Source organism: Echinops telfairi, unplaced genomic scaffold (genome assembly GCF_000313985.2).
Source record: "Echinops telfairi isolate 266 unplaced genomic scaffold, ASM31398v2 ScPeMD7_70;HRSCAF=299, whole genome shotgun sequence".
In the NCBI taxonomy this organism is placed as follows: domain Eukaryota; kingdom Metazoa; phylum Chordata; class Mammalia; order Afrosoricida; family Tenrecidae; genus Echinops; species Echinops telfairi.
Genome location: NW_022103968.1, coordinates 71134215 through 71147350, shown reverse-complemented (window position 1 = coordinate 71147350; position 13136 = coordinate 71134215). Strand labels below are relative to the sequence as shown.

Below are 13136 nucleotides of genomic sequence, written 5' to 3'. Positions count from 1 at the left end.
GGAGAGAAAACGTTTTGAGAAACGATGTACAAATGCGCTTTACACAACTGATGTGTGTATGGATTGGGATAACAGTTGTATGAGCCCCTAATAAAGTGTTTAAAAAAAAAAAAAGGAAACAAAATGTCTTTGACAAATGTACTTATTTCTCCAGGAAATACAGTAAAAATATATTTTCTTCTCCCCCCCTCCAAAAAAAAAAAGAATGTGCTCATGGATCAAGAGGCAGTTCTGAGGAAGGAAGAAGGGAATACTGAATGGTCTAAAATCAGGAAATGTGTGTGTTAGCATTGTAGCCACTCACCATGCTTATTCAATCTGTATGCTGAGCAAATCTTTGTCTTATATGAAGAAGAATGTGGTGTTCAGATTGGAGGAAGGCTTATTAACAACCTTGTGCGCTGAAAATAAGGAGGACTTGAAGCACTTGCTGATGGAGATCAAAGATTGATTACACCTCAATGTCAAGAAGTCCCAAATACTCACAACTGGATCAATAGGTAACATCATTGTTACCAGTAAATATAAATGGAGAAAAGATTGGTGTTGTCAAAGATTTTGTCTTGCTTGGATCCAGAGTCAATGCTCAGGTATGCCGCATTCAAAAGATCAAAAGCTGCATTGCATTGGATAGATCTGCTGCACAAGATCTGTTTAGAGTATTGAAAAGCAAAGATGTTACTTTGAGCACTAAGGTGTGCCTTACCCAAGACATGGTGTACCCTGCCCCCATCCCCATCATACTCGTGTGAAAGTTGAACATTGAATAGAGAAGACTATAGAAAAATAGATGCATTTGAATTGTGGTGCTGGAGAAGAATATTGAAAGTATCATGGACTCCTAAAAGGACAACCCGGTCTGTATTGGAAGAAGTAAGACCAGGTGCCCCTTAGGGGCAAGGATGACAAGACCTTGTCTTGCATATGTTGGACATGTTACCAGGAAAGATGAGTGGCTGAGGAAGGACATCATGCTTGGTACAGTAGAGGGACAGCAACAAAGAAGCAGGTCCTCCAGGAGATGGATTGACACTATGTCCGTACCAATGGTTTCAATCATAGGGACTATTATGAGGCTAGCATAGGACCAGGGAGTGGTTTGTTCTCTTGTGTATAAGGTCGCTATGGGTTGGGACTGACTCAAGGGCACCCAACAGCAACAACAGCAGTCAACATTGACATGCGGGGGTGGGGGGTGGGGGGAGTTTTATATAAAGGTTAACTGTGCATCAAGAAAACATCCCAACCCAGTGCTACCCAAGCCCACAAGTCCAATATTCATCCATTAACCCATATGTCCAACACAAGTCCACAAAGTCCTCCTCCATCTCACAAAGCAGACACAATGATGCCAGGTACAGGAGGAAAGCCGAGTCAGTGAATGTGTAAACATCTCGGCGCTGGCAGGGGTCTCCACACGGGTTCTCCAGCACCCAGGGATGCATCAGGGTAGGTCCATGTGGCTTCTCCTTGGGATGTCTTCCAGGAAGTCAGCCTTGCAAGCTGAAGCAGGGAACTTCTAAGGCAGCTGCCCTCTGGTGCGACCATCACAAAGCAAGATACCCGAGAACTCGAAAGGCGAGGCTCACTGAGCCATTTATCCCTCCACCCTTCAATTAATCCCACATGTGTTTATCAGCCACGTTGGCACAATAAACTAACTAACTCAATAAGTAGCTGCCTCATTTGTCATTTAGTGTAGAGTTATTTATTCATTTTTCAAAAACTTCTGTTTGAACCCAGTTTAAAATACAGGGCCTCAGATCTCAGACCTAGGGAATTAGAATCTCAATGGAGGGTCCTATCAGTTTGATTAGCTAACAAGCACCTAATGTGATTATGTAAGGAGTCTTGGTGGCACAAACAGGTGAGCCCTTCCCATTCAGTGCCAGGGAGAAAGACCTAGCAGCTATGTGTTCACACAGAGATCTCATCGAGGAAATCCTATGGGTCATTCTACTCTGTTACACAGGCTCATTGCAAGTCAAAAATCTACTGAGGGGACCTAACAACAATACTACTGTGGTTATTCTTCTGATGAACAAGAGGACCACCAACTTAAAATAGAGAACTTTGCAGTATTACTTATCTTTTTATGGGACTCTTTCCAAATAATCTATCTACATCCTAAGGGAAAATCTGGGTCCTACTTTTTACAAGGAGCACATATTTTTACGGGTTATGAGACAATTCTATGAAATCCCAAATCAGGTCTGGGATTTGTTAGGTGCTCCTTGAATGTTTTTGCTTGTTGATTGATGCAAGATGCAAAAGTGCTTGGGGACACAAAACAGACTCTGCAAATGTTGTTGCTGGGTGCAGTCAAGTCGGTTCCAGTTCAGTGGCCATATGTACGGCAGAAAGAAACACTTCCACCTCCTTCATCCTCACAATTGAGCCTTGGTGGTGTAGCATATACATTAGGCTGCTAACAGCAAGGTCAGCAGTTCAAAATCACTAGCCATCCTCATGAGGAAGTTGAAGCGTTCTATTCCTATAAAGAGTTATGGTCTTAGAAACCCATAGACATAGTTTCACCCTGTCCTGGGTCACTATGAGTCAGAATCAATTTAATGGCAATGAATTTTATGCCAAGGGGGGGCGCTTATTATGATCTGGAGCAGGCAGGACACAGACCTCCTACCAGTGTTTGCCAAAGACACCCATCAAACACTAGGTGCACAAGCGCCTGTGACCCAGACACAGAAATACCGCCCCATGAGAAATACTCATCAAGCACAGTCCCTTGCACTTTCCTAGCTCTGTTGGCTTTACTTTGATTTCTCTATGTCTTTGAGAAATGGCTACCCTCCCCCCACGTCCTTCACTTTTGGCTCATCCCAGTAACACAAATGCCATAAATGTTCATATTGGCTGCTGCCTGGAAAGATTGTTTGGACAATTAAGAATGTAGAGAATGGTTTCACTGTGTAAGGAGTTTTGCTTCCCACTAGAAATGGTCAGAGAAGAGTGTCCATGGTTTGTCTCTGACTGCAAGTTCTACTGCCTGTTTCTACTGCACGGTCCTGTCCTCAAAAGGTTGCAAAGGCACACTGTAGTTTTGAGACTGCAAGCAGAGAACGTGATTTGGTTGCACAACTTTTTGCCCAGTGATGTGGCAGGAAGTTATATTTGAGCAAAAGTAAATTCACACAGTGTTATGTTTAGAATCATGATGCAGGATTCCTTAGAACCTGGGGATGCTGGTATTTATTGCCTGGGGAGGAGAGCACAACTGCATTTAGGTTATCCGTCCTGATTATACACGTGAGTCCCTGAAAATGGCATGGCAGAGATGGGGGACCTCCTCTCATTTCACAAAGGGGAAAGAAAATCAAGATCACCTGTGCATGGCTAAGTCTTGTGAGGTAAAAATTGGACATGTCTCCTTTCATCAACATTTTTTTGGGGTCAGTTCTGACCCCAACCAGCCTTCCCATGGCAGTCTACCTCCCTGCAATGACAATGCATTGCAGTGGCTACAGGGGACTCACAGAACATACTCACACTTCTGAGGTTTATCAGCAAGGAACAAGTTACGATTTAGGCACAGGAATGCTGACCATAAGAGTTACGGTATTTGGTCATGACAGCCTCATCTCAGCTTTGCCTACACACAGGCCTAGGCCTGGCTTCTGCCCCTTGGACTGGCCTCTGCTCTGCTTGGGCAAGTATTACAAAGCTGCTTTTATGATTTTGTATTTATCTTTAATGTTTGATAGACTAACTATGATATGTCTTGGTGTACATCTCTAGCTTTATCCTGTTTGGGGTTTTTCAGGCTTCTTAGATTTGTACATTCATGTCCTTTGTTAGATTGGGGGAATTTTCTGTCTTTAGTTTTTTCAAATATTCTTTCTGTGCCTTTCTCTCTCTCATCCCCTTCTGGAATTCCCAGGATGTGTATTTTGGATCTCTTGTTATCCCTTAATTTCACTACATTATACTAATTTCTTAAGTCTCCGTTCTTGTTGCTCTTAGGCGTTTAATTCTAACTAGCTCATCCTTTAACTTGCTGATTCTTTCTTCTGCCTAATCGAATTTCAAATCCTATTCAGTTTCTTGTTTCACTACTGTCCCTTTCATTTGTGACATCTCTTTCTAGGTTCTCATTTTTCTGTGTTCATCCTTTTTTAAAACCTCTCTGGCTATGTTTTCCCTTAGTGCTTCAATTATGTTTAATCTTGTATTATGATTTTCCATTTCTTTACATTATTTAGTCATCCTTCTTAGAAGTGTTTTCACTTCCTTTGTCATGTTCATTCGGATAGATTATTTTTTGTGTGTCTATGACTTTTTGTTGGAATATTGGAACTTGTGTTAACTTCTCAGTCCCCCCCCCCAGAATTTAGTGTCCATTCCCCCCCTACACACACACACACACACACACACACACACACACCCTTTTCTGCAAGAAACTCTTTGGTGAGCACAGACTTTGGACTTTGCTTACCAATCCTTTACCTAACTCCTTCTCTCTCCATGGTCAGTGGGATTCAGAAGTTCTAGATCTCAATCTTCAACTTTCTCAATTGCACTAGAGAACATACTGTGGTCAGTCTATACACTAGTGGGCACCATCTCTTAGGGGAGCTATTGTATACTAGTTTATCTGTCCACCAGGGGTGAGAAGTTCCATTTCTCTGGTTATTACTCTCTTCCCTTCTCTGTTTCTACAATTATATGCTTAGTTAGAAAACTCCTACTCTGAGAATCCTCTTGGGCTTGTATGTTGCCCTCTGTTTTTGTCTGAGGTTATCTTCCAAGGTAACCTCTGTGGGGGCTGCTTATCAGTGAATGGGCATTCAGGTGAAGTGCAGGGAGACTTTCCTCTGTTTCAGCAGAAAGCAGGGCTGGCACTTCACAGGAAGACTTCCAAAATATTGTTTTTGGTGTTTTCAGAGCCACAGTGACCTTGGGTGATTGGGGGCCTGTGTCCACATAGGTGACTTACTCCACTGTTGGGGACCAGACATTAGGATAGGAGTTTGTAGCAGTCTAGCAACCAGTAGTTACCTATCAAGGTAGGGGTAGTCATCCTATGAATGGGCCTGCAGGGACGCATGTCTTGTGGCTATCAGAGCCCCTGTCTCTACCCCTTGACTCCTACTGTAGTTTGTTGACTGTGTGCTGCCCCGACTAAACATGCCTTCTCTTCAGCACATAATAGTCTTGGTCATCTATTCTCACCACTGACTGAAAGGGGTTTAGACATACCAGAACTGACTCACCCAGAAGCCTGTCCTGTTGGTTTCTAAGGCCTGAGCTGGGAGGTATGCAGGCAGTGTGACTATGAGAGCAGAATCCACTGTATGGGTCCCCTGTAGCAGTTTGTAGTAGGCTTGCAACCAACAATGTCTAGGTGGAGGAAGTGCTGGCATGCTCCCAATGGAACCCTGGGAGGTCTGCCTTACTGATGAGGGCAGAAGCCTGGGTCCTGTCCCTTTGTGCAGGCAGGGCTTTTGGTGGTTTTCTGGGGCTACTACTCTACCAGGGTTCACCGTTTGCTGAGGGACAGGGACTGTGTGGGACGTGATTTTTCTGCTACATGTGATTCATTGTCAATTCTTACCTGTTTGCTGTTCCTTATTGCTTTCCTATGTTTCCCAATTCAGAGTCCCTCACAGTAGAAGACCTATGTGTAATAAAACCCCAAATCATAAAAGAAAACACGTTTACTGGTCAGAAAGAGGCTGGTGGACCCTACAAGACAAACCTTTAGTCCAGGGGTTTTCAACGTTCCTCATGCCGCGGCCCTTTCATGCAGTTCCTCATGTTGTGGTGACCCCCCAGCCATAACATTATTCTCATTGCTACTTCATAACTGTGATTTTGCTACTGTTATAAATTGGATGATCCCTGTGAAAAGGTCGTTTGACCCCCCCAAAGGGGTCGTGACCCACAGGTTGAGAACCACTGCTTTAGTCACTGTTCAGGTCTGGAACCGAACTGAATCCCCTTATTAGAATAATCAACCATTTAAAATCAAAAGGGCAATGTTTAATCCAAGGACAAAGTTTAAAGGGTTGAAAAAGAATGAGAGATGGAAACAAGAAACACAGGGAGGACATGGCATAATTGACGGGTTGCAATTGGTGAGTTGAAACAAATGGGTGAAATGGGTGAGTGGAATTGCTGATTTGTAAAACTGATTATCCATTCTGCAACCCTTCACCCAATTCACACTAAAAAGAAATAAGGAAAAGCTAGACATATTGAGAAGACTTGAGTTAACTTGTTTTTGTCCTTGTTTGATTTTGAGCATTCAATTTTATTGATATGATATGAAGTATGCTTAGTCAAACTGGCTTATGTTTTTTTTAATCTTAAATAACAGTTTTATTGTTTTTATCAGGTATTATTTAAGTGAAGATAGAACCATGACTTGGCAGTGCTTCTGTGACTTTGCGATGCTAAGTAGTAAGGAACATAAAGCCCACTCTCTAGAGTTTTGTAACTGAACACAGCAATTGGAGAAAGCAACCCATTGTCAACACATAGTAAATCCTGGCTCATGAAAGGGGAAACCTAGATTAATCATCCTAGCCCAAAGATTTAGCATGCCCTGCAACCTGTTCTATATGAATGGAACTTTACTTTTAAAAACCAAAAAACTTCTTCATAGGGTTATACTTCCTTAGCACTACTTAGCATTCATTCAAGACTTGAAGTTGAAGACCTTTAGTAAGTCTTGGCTGCTCCTAGTGAGTCAGTGCTGAGGCAGGTGTCCATAGGTGGATGACAAGCGTGGGTTGGCTCTGGGAGAGTCCCAGCGCTGCTCACAGTTAGTACGATGTCTCTCCACTATCTCCTCTGCTACATAGCCAAGGAAGTTACCTTGAGAATCAGAAGTAACCTAAATTATGCTCTGCTTGGGTTGAAAATGGGTCATCAAAGAAGAGTGAAACAGTTTTCCCTAGTGATTAGTGATGGGCTCTTTATCATGAAGCTGATTGTTGTTTCATTAATCAGGTTTCAGCTCTTCGAAAATTATAACAGTATGGGCTCCAAAGCTAAATATATGATAAGAATCTCTCGATGTGAATAGAATTGCATGGCTTTGTGACCTGTTACAGCCAACTGAGATTAGAGGAAGGCTTATTAATATGCGGATGACACACCTTGCTTGCTGAAAGTGAGGAGAACTTGAAGTAGTTGCTGATGAAGATTAAGGACTTCAGCCTTCAATATGGATGACAACTCAACGTAAAGAAGACCCAAAGCCTCACCACTGGACCAGTAGGTAACATCATCATAAGTAGAGAAAAGATTGAAGCTGTCAAGGATTTCATGTTGCTTGGATCCAAGTCAATGTTCATGGAAACAGCAGTCAAGAGATGAAATGATGGGCCACATTGGGTACATTGCTGCACAAGCTCTCCTTCAAGTGCTGAAAAGCATGACTGTTATTTAGAGGACTAGGGTGTGCTTAACCCCAGCTCTGGTATTTTTAATAGCCTTATATGCAGGTGAAATTTGGACACCAAATAAGGAAGACTGAAGAAGAATTGATGCATTTGAATTACCGTATAATTCTGCTGAAGAAGATTCAAAGTACCATGGGCTGCCAAAAAAAACCCCCAAATCTGTCTTGGAAGAAGTACAGCCAGAATGTTCCTTAGAGGCAAGGTTGTCAAGACTTAGTCTTGTGCAATTTTGATATGTTATCAGGCGAGACCAGTCCCTGGAGGAGGACATCATGCTTGGTAAAGTAGAGGGACAGGGAAAAAGAGGAAGACCCTTGACTAGATGGATTGACACAGTGGTCGCAGCAGTGGGCTCAAGCATAGGAATAATTGTTCTGTTGTACACAGGGTTGTTATGAGTCGGAACTGACTTGATGGCATCTAAAGACAACATGACCTGTTCTCAGAGATAGGGCCTTTTGAGATGTGTACCTTTGTCTCTGTCTCTGTGTGATCAATAATATCCAGAAAAGTTCTGTCAGATCTTTGGGCAGAATATGACCTATATTCCAGCAGCCATTCTTGCTCCCATTAAACCTTCTGGTGAAACTGAGCCAGTGGTAAATTGATTTGATTACTGCTAAGCTTCCCCAACTCACATAGGATAAGCTAAGATTGGATGAGGAAGAGGTTTAGGCAGTAGGATCAAGCACTAGGATAGGCAGAATCCTGAGTTTCAGACTTGTAGAATCCCGGTCACAAAAGCAGACTATTTGTGAGCCTGTAATACGGGTGCCCCCCACCCCAGACATGACAGCCCTAGGTGTATGAGTGATATTTATTGCTAAAATTATTTTGGAGGCCCACAGTGCAGGTGATTAAAACCAGAAAAGGAAAGTTACTGGTTTCTCTGACTTTATCACAGTCAACTCTACCTGGTAAGTTGGCAGATAGTGCTGTGACTCTCTTGGATGCAAATAGATCACAAAGGAAGTAGAGTCCCCTGCCTGTCCTTGACTTTGGGGCTGTGGCCATAGCTAAGCAGTCACGTGGCCGTTAACATTTGCTAGAAGTTTCCTTTGGAAGCTAATATGGAATGAAACACCTGGGTGTCTTCCAAGGCCATCCTCACCCAAATCAAAAGGCCTCCGGAGAACTCCAGCTCGGGGAGCTGCCCTCTTGAATGGGCTATGGCAGAGACCTGTGGGGGCATCCTGGGCCTGGGGAGTGGGGACAGGTCCTTTCCTTTTGTCAGATAATGCCTACTTGTCTTAGGCATTTCAGAGGGGTGCAACTTGGGCATGGAGAAGCACAGGTTGCTTCTTGGTGAGTGAGTAATCCTAGATTTAAAATTGAAGATGATGATATTAAACTTACTCACAAGCAGTGAGTCGAGTTCTTGGGTCAGGTGATACAAATGATTAACATTCTCAATTGCTAACGGAAAGCTTGAGTCCACTCAAAGTTACCTCAGAAGGAAAGCCTGGTGATGTGCTTCAGAACAGTCAGCTTTCAAATATCCTGTGGTGTACGGTCTACACTGACAGACATTGGGTCACCACGGGTTGGAACTGACTTGATAGGAACCTGTATTGATAGTTTTAAGCTTGTAACCACATATGAAGGTACCTAAAAAACCTGGAATTTGTTCTTCAAAGCTGTGTATTTAACTTTTTCATTAAAACAGCCTTATCACCTTAACAGTATTTTCCATCACACTTAATACATTTGTCAAATCTGTGATTCTATTCTTGGAAACATTTTTCAAACGGATCTGTTTGGATGGCTGACAGCACCTCCCTCGTTTTTTGTCTTCACCTCTTCTACGTATGTCTTCAAGTCGCTGTCCTTTCATGTCCCTCTTCATTAATGGAAACAAAAAGATGTCACACAGAGTGAGGTCAGGTGAGTAAGGTGTGTGGGCAAGAGAAGCATGCTATTTCGTGCCCCAAACTGGTGCACTGAGATTGCTGTCTGAGCAGGCACATTGTCATGGTGGCAAAACCAGTGCCCGCTCTGCCACAAATCAGGCATTTTGTGTCCCACACTGTTACAATATCTTTTCAGAACCTGTAAATAGAAAGCTTGACTAACAGTCTGACCTCGTGGAATGAACTCCAAATGCATTACAAGTTGAAATTTTTGTCCATTAGGGAAGTTGACAGATGTACAAAAGGAGGTTTGTCATCAATTGACATTTCACTTTTTAAAAAAGTCATTTTATTGTGGTCTCTCACAACTCTTGTTACAATCCATACATCAGTTGTATCCAACATATTCGTACATATATTCCATCGTTCTTTTCTAGACATTTACTTTCCATTGAGCCCTTGTGATTAGCTCCTCTTTTTTTCCTTCCCTCCTCCACTAACCCCCAAACCTTGTGGCCCCTTGATAGATTATAGATTGTTAATTATGTTCAAATCTCACACCCATGACCACTGTCTCCCTTCCCCTCTGGTTTTTGTTGTTCTTCCCCCTGGATAGGTGTGTGTGTTTATGTGCCATTCATTGTGATCGGTGCTCCCCTCCCTCCCTACCTCTGTCCCCCACACTTTTGTTATCTCTACTCCCATTCCTGTTCCTGGGTTACATGTGTTGTGAGTTTTATCTCTTGCCTATACTTATGTATGTGCTCCTGTCTAGCTTAGATTGGGAAGTGGGACTGGGGTCATGGTAGCGGAGGGTGTGTGTGTGAGGAGGCCTCAAGGGATCAGAGGTATACTGTGTGACCCATTAGTGCTCCACTGCACTCTGTTGGACTCATCCCCTCCCTGTGACCTCTCTGTGGGGGGACATTCCATTGTCCATAGATGGGCTTTGGGTCTCCCATCCAACCCCCTTCATTCTCACCAATGCATTTTAGTTTGTTTGTTTACTACATTTCACCTTTTTTGAAACAAGAAAACCACTTGAGTTTTTCCAATAGTGCTGTCCTTCTTAGCTGTGTTCAACATCACAACAGTTTCTGTGGCACTTTTCCCAAGCAGGAAACAAATCACAGTCACATGCTGTTCTCTTAAATTGGCCATCACAACATATGAGGTTCGAGGGACACTGTTTTCATGAAAAAATTCACTGTGGCCAGAGAGAACCTTCCCAGGTGACACCACTTGGTGCTCTAACTCAGGAGTTGATCAATGCTTGCCTAGTGGGTAAAAAAAATGCGTACTACGAAAGCTCCACCCAGTGCACTTTTGTTTTTCTGAGCCTCTCGTATATGTTAACACCCTGACTCTTCGTAGTAACTGAGGTAGGCCTTATTATTCCTACTTTACAGAGGGAGAAACCGAGGTGTCTCTCACCAGTGTCAGTCAGCTAGTAATTGTCATAGCTGGTATGCAGTGCCAGGCTGACTAGCTTCAGAATCTAGCTAGACTGGCCTCAATGTCAGTGATGAAGTCCATGGACTCAGCTTTTGCTCCGGTGGGGGTCTCAGGAGAAAGAAGAAAAGGTCGAAGACTGGAGAAATTGCTAATCTCCTAAAGCAATTTCTTTTTGGAAGACATTAGAAGTGGAACCTCAGAGTTATATCCTGAGGGCATTTCTTTTGTTGGGTTTGTTGACTTTCAAAAAAAAAAAAAAAAAAGATGTTCTACTCTAAAGTAGATTTTCTTGCCAGGATATCAGAGACTGAGGATGGCTCGAAGTAATGGGCCTCTCACGCAGTTCGCCTCTGCCCCTTCTAAAACCCTCTTTGAAGTGCTCTCTATCTGCAGGTGTATGTACTGCAGGATGTAATGTACTGCTGCAGGAAGCTTGGCAGGGATGGGCTGCCCTCCACAGGCCACCCCCTGCAGCATGTCCCTGCACCATTCCTAGGTTTCTAGGTCTCCACAGAGTACCTGGGAGGTCTGGTGGCTGAGGAGGGATAGCCACGTGAGAAAGGGTGTCTTTCCTCTGACAGGGAGAGGGACGAGGAAAGTTACTGGGGCTGGGATGGGCCAGACCACTACGTCCTTGTCTGTTTGGATTAGACTACCAGACTTGGGTGCCAGATGGAATGTGGTGGCTGTCCTGGCTCTACCTCTCAGAAGCCTAGGATCAAGTAGGCACTTAGCAAATGTACTTACTAATCGTGTTGTGGTTGGGCAGGCAAGTGGTATAATCTGATTGCCTGGTATATGAGATTCTAGGGTTGCCATAACAAAGTACCACAACTCGGTGGCTAATCGGAATAGATACTGTCTCACAACTTAGAGGCTGGACCAGGGGCTTGAAATAAGGCTGCACCAAACTGCTTCTGAGTGCTCTGAGAGGGAATCTGCCCCATTCCTTTCTCCTAGGGTCTGGTAATGGGTACAATCCTTGGTGATTGGTGGCTTGTAGATTATTTCAGGCTCTACTTCTATATTCATATTGCCAACCTACCTTTGTGTCTCTCACCTCTTTCTTTTTAAAATCATTTTATTGGGACTCATACAACTCTTATCATAATCCATCCATATATCCATCCATCCATGTGTCAAGCACATTTGTACATTTACTGCCATCATCATTCTCAAAACATTTGCTTTCTACTTGAGCCCTTGGTATCAGCTCCTCATGTTTCCCCCCTCCTTTCCTGTTCCCCCCTCCCTCTTCACCTCTTTTTTTAAGGACACCACTTATTTTTAATTAGGACCTTCCTTACTTTAGTATGACGTAATGTTAACTCAACTGACAACATCTTTGATATTCTTATTCCCAAACAAAGTTACATTCCAACTTACTTTATGGTACTTTTCTTGGGACACAATTAAAATCACAAAACCCAACTTAACCCTGATACCACTACAAGTTATACATGTTACCATAGTGATCTTGTTCTAAGCAGGATGGGCTACATAATTTTTGGAGTCCAGTGCCAAAAGAAAATGTAGGATCTTTGTTTCAAAATTATTAAGACTTTTAAGATGGTGACAGCAGGACATTTAACCCACACGAGGACCAGTGTGACTTCCCAGGTCTCATGCTCATGACTTGAAGCCATGATTTCTTTTCTTCTCTTCCTTCTTCAAATAAATTGTTTTATTGGGGGCTCTTACGCTCTATGACAATTGTATCAAGCACATTTGTACATATGTTGCCACCACCAGTTTCAAAATAGTTTACCCATAATTGATCCCCTGGTATAAGCTCCCCACCCCCACCTCGTAACCTTCTGAAAAATTAGAAATTATTATTGTTTTCATATTGTACACCATCTGCTGTCCCCCTTCACGCAGGTTTCTGCTGTTCATCCTACTGGGGGGCAGGGGGCGGGTGTCACATGTCAATCCTTGGATTCTGTGTGTTGAGAGGTCTTATCTGTACCAGTGCACATGCTCTGGTTGAGCCAGATTTGTAAGGTAGAACTGGGGTCATGATGGGGGAAAAGGAGGGTTGGGGAGGGAGGAAGCATTAAAGAACTAGAAGAATGTGTGTCTTTTGTCGGTGCTCCACTGCACTCTGGCTAACTCGCCTCTTCCTCTTGACCCTTCTGTGAGGGGATGTCCAATTGTTTACAGATGGGTTTTGGGTCTCCACTCTGGCCCCACTCAAAGGGTTAGGACATGTGGATAAATGTTAGCTTTAATCGATAAGTTCGAAGTCAGAATTCTCCACCTTTTACAGCCGTCTGGCAAAGTACAGTGGAGGTTGCAGGCATCAGCAGCAATGGCTCAACTTAAAGATCAGTTCTGGGCTTTCACCGCCTTTGCAAGTCAATATGCAAGGGAGAGAGCTGGAGCAAAGTCCTCCCTACTTGTG

At 43.4% G+C, this 13136-nt stretch overlaps 1 protein-coding gene across 1 annotated transcript in view; it reads left to right on the top strand.

Annotated features, from left to right (window-relative positions):
- The window catches only part of KCNMA1 (potassium calcium-activated channel subfamily M alpha 1), a 1099869-nt gene that overhangs the window by 85654 nt on the left and 1001079 nt on the right, over positions 1-13136 (top strand). The gene's annotated exons all lie outside the window — the stretch shown is intronic.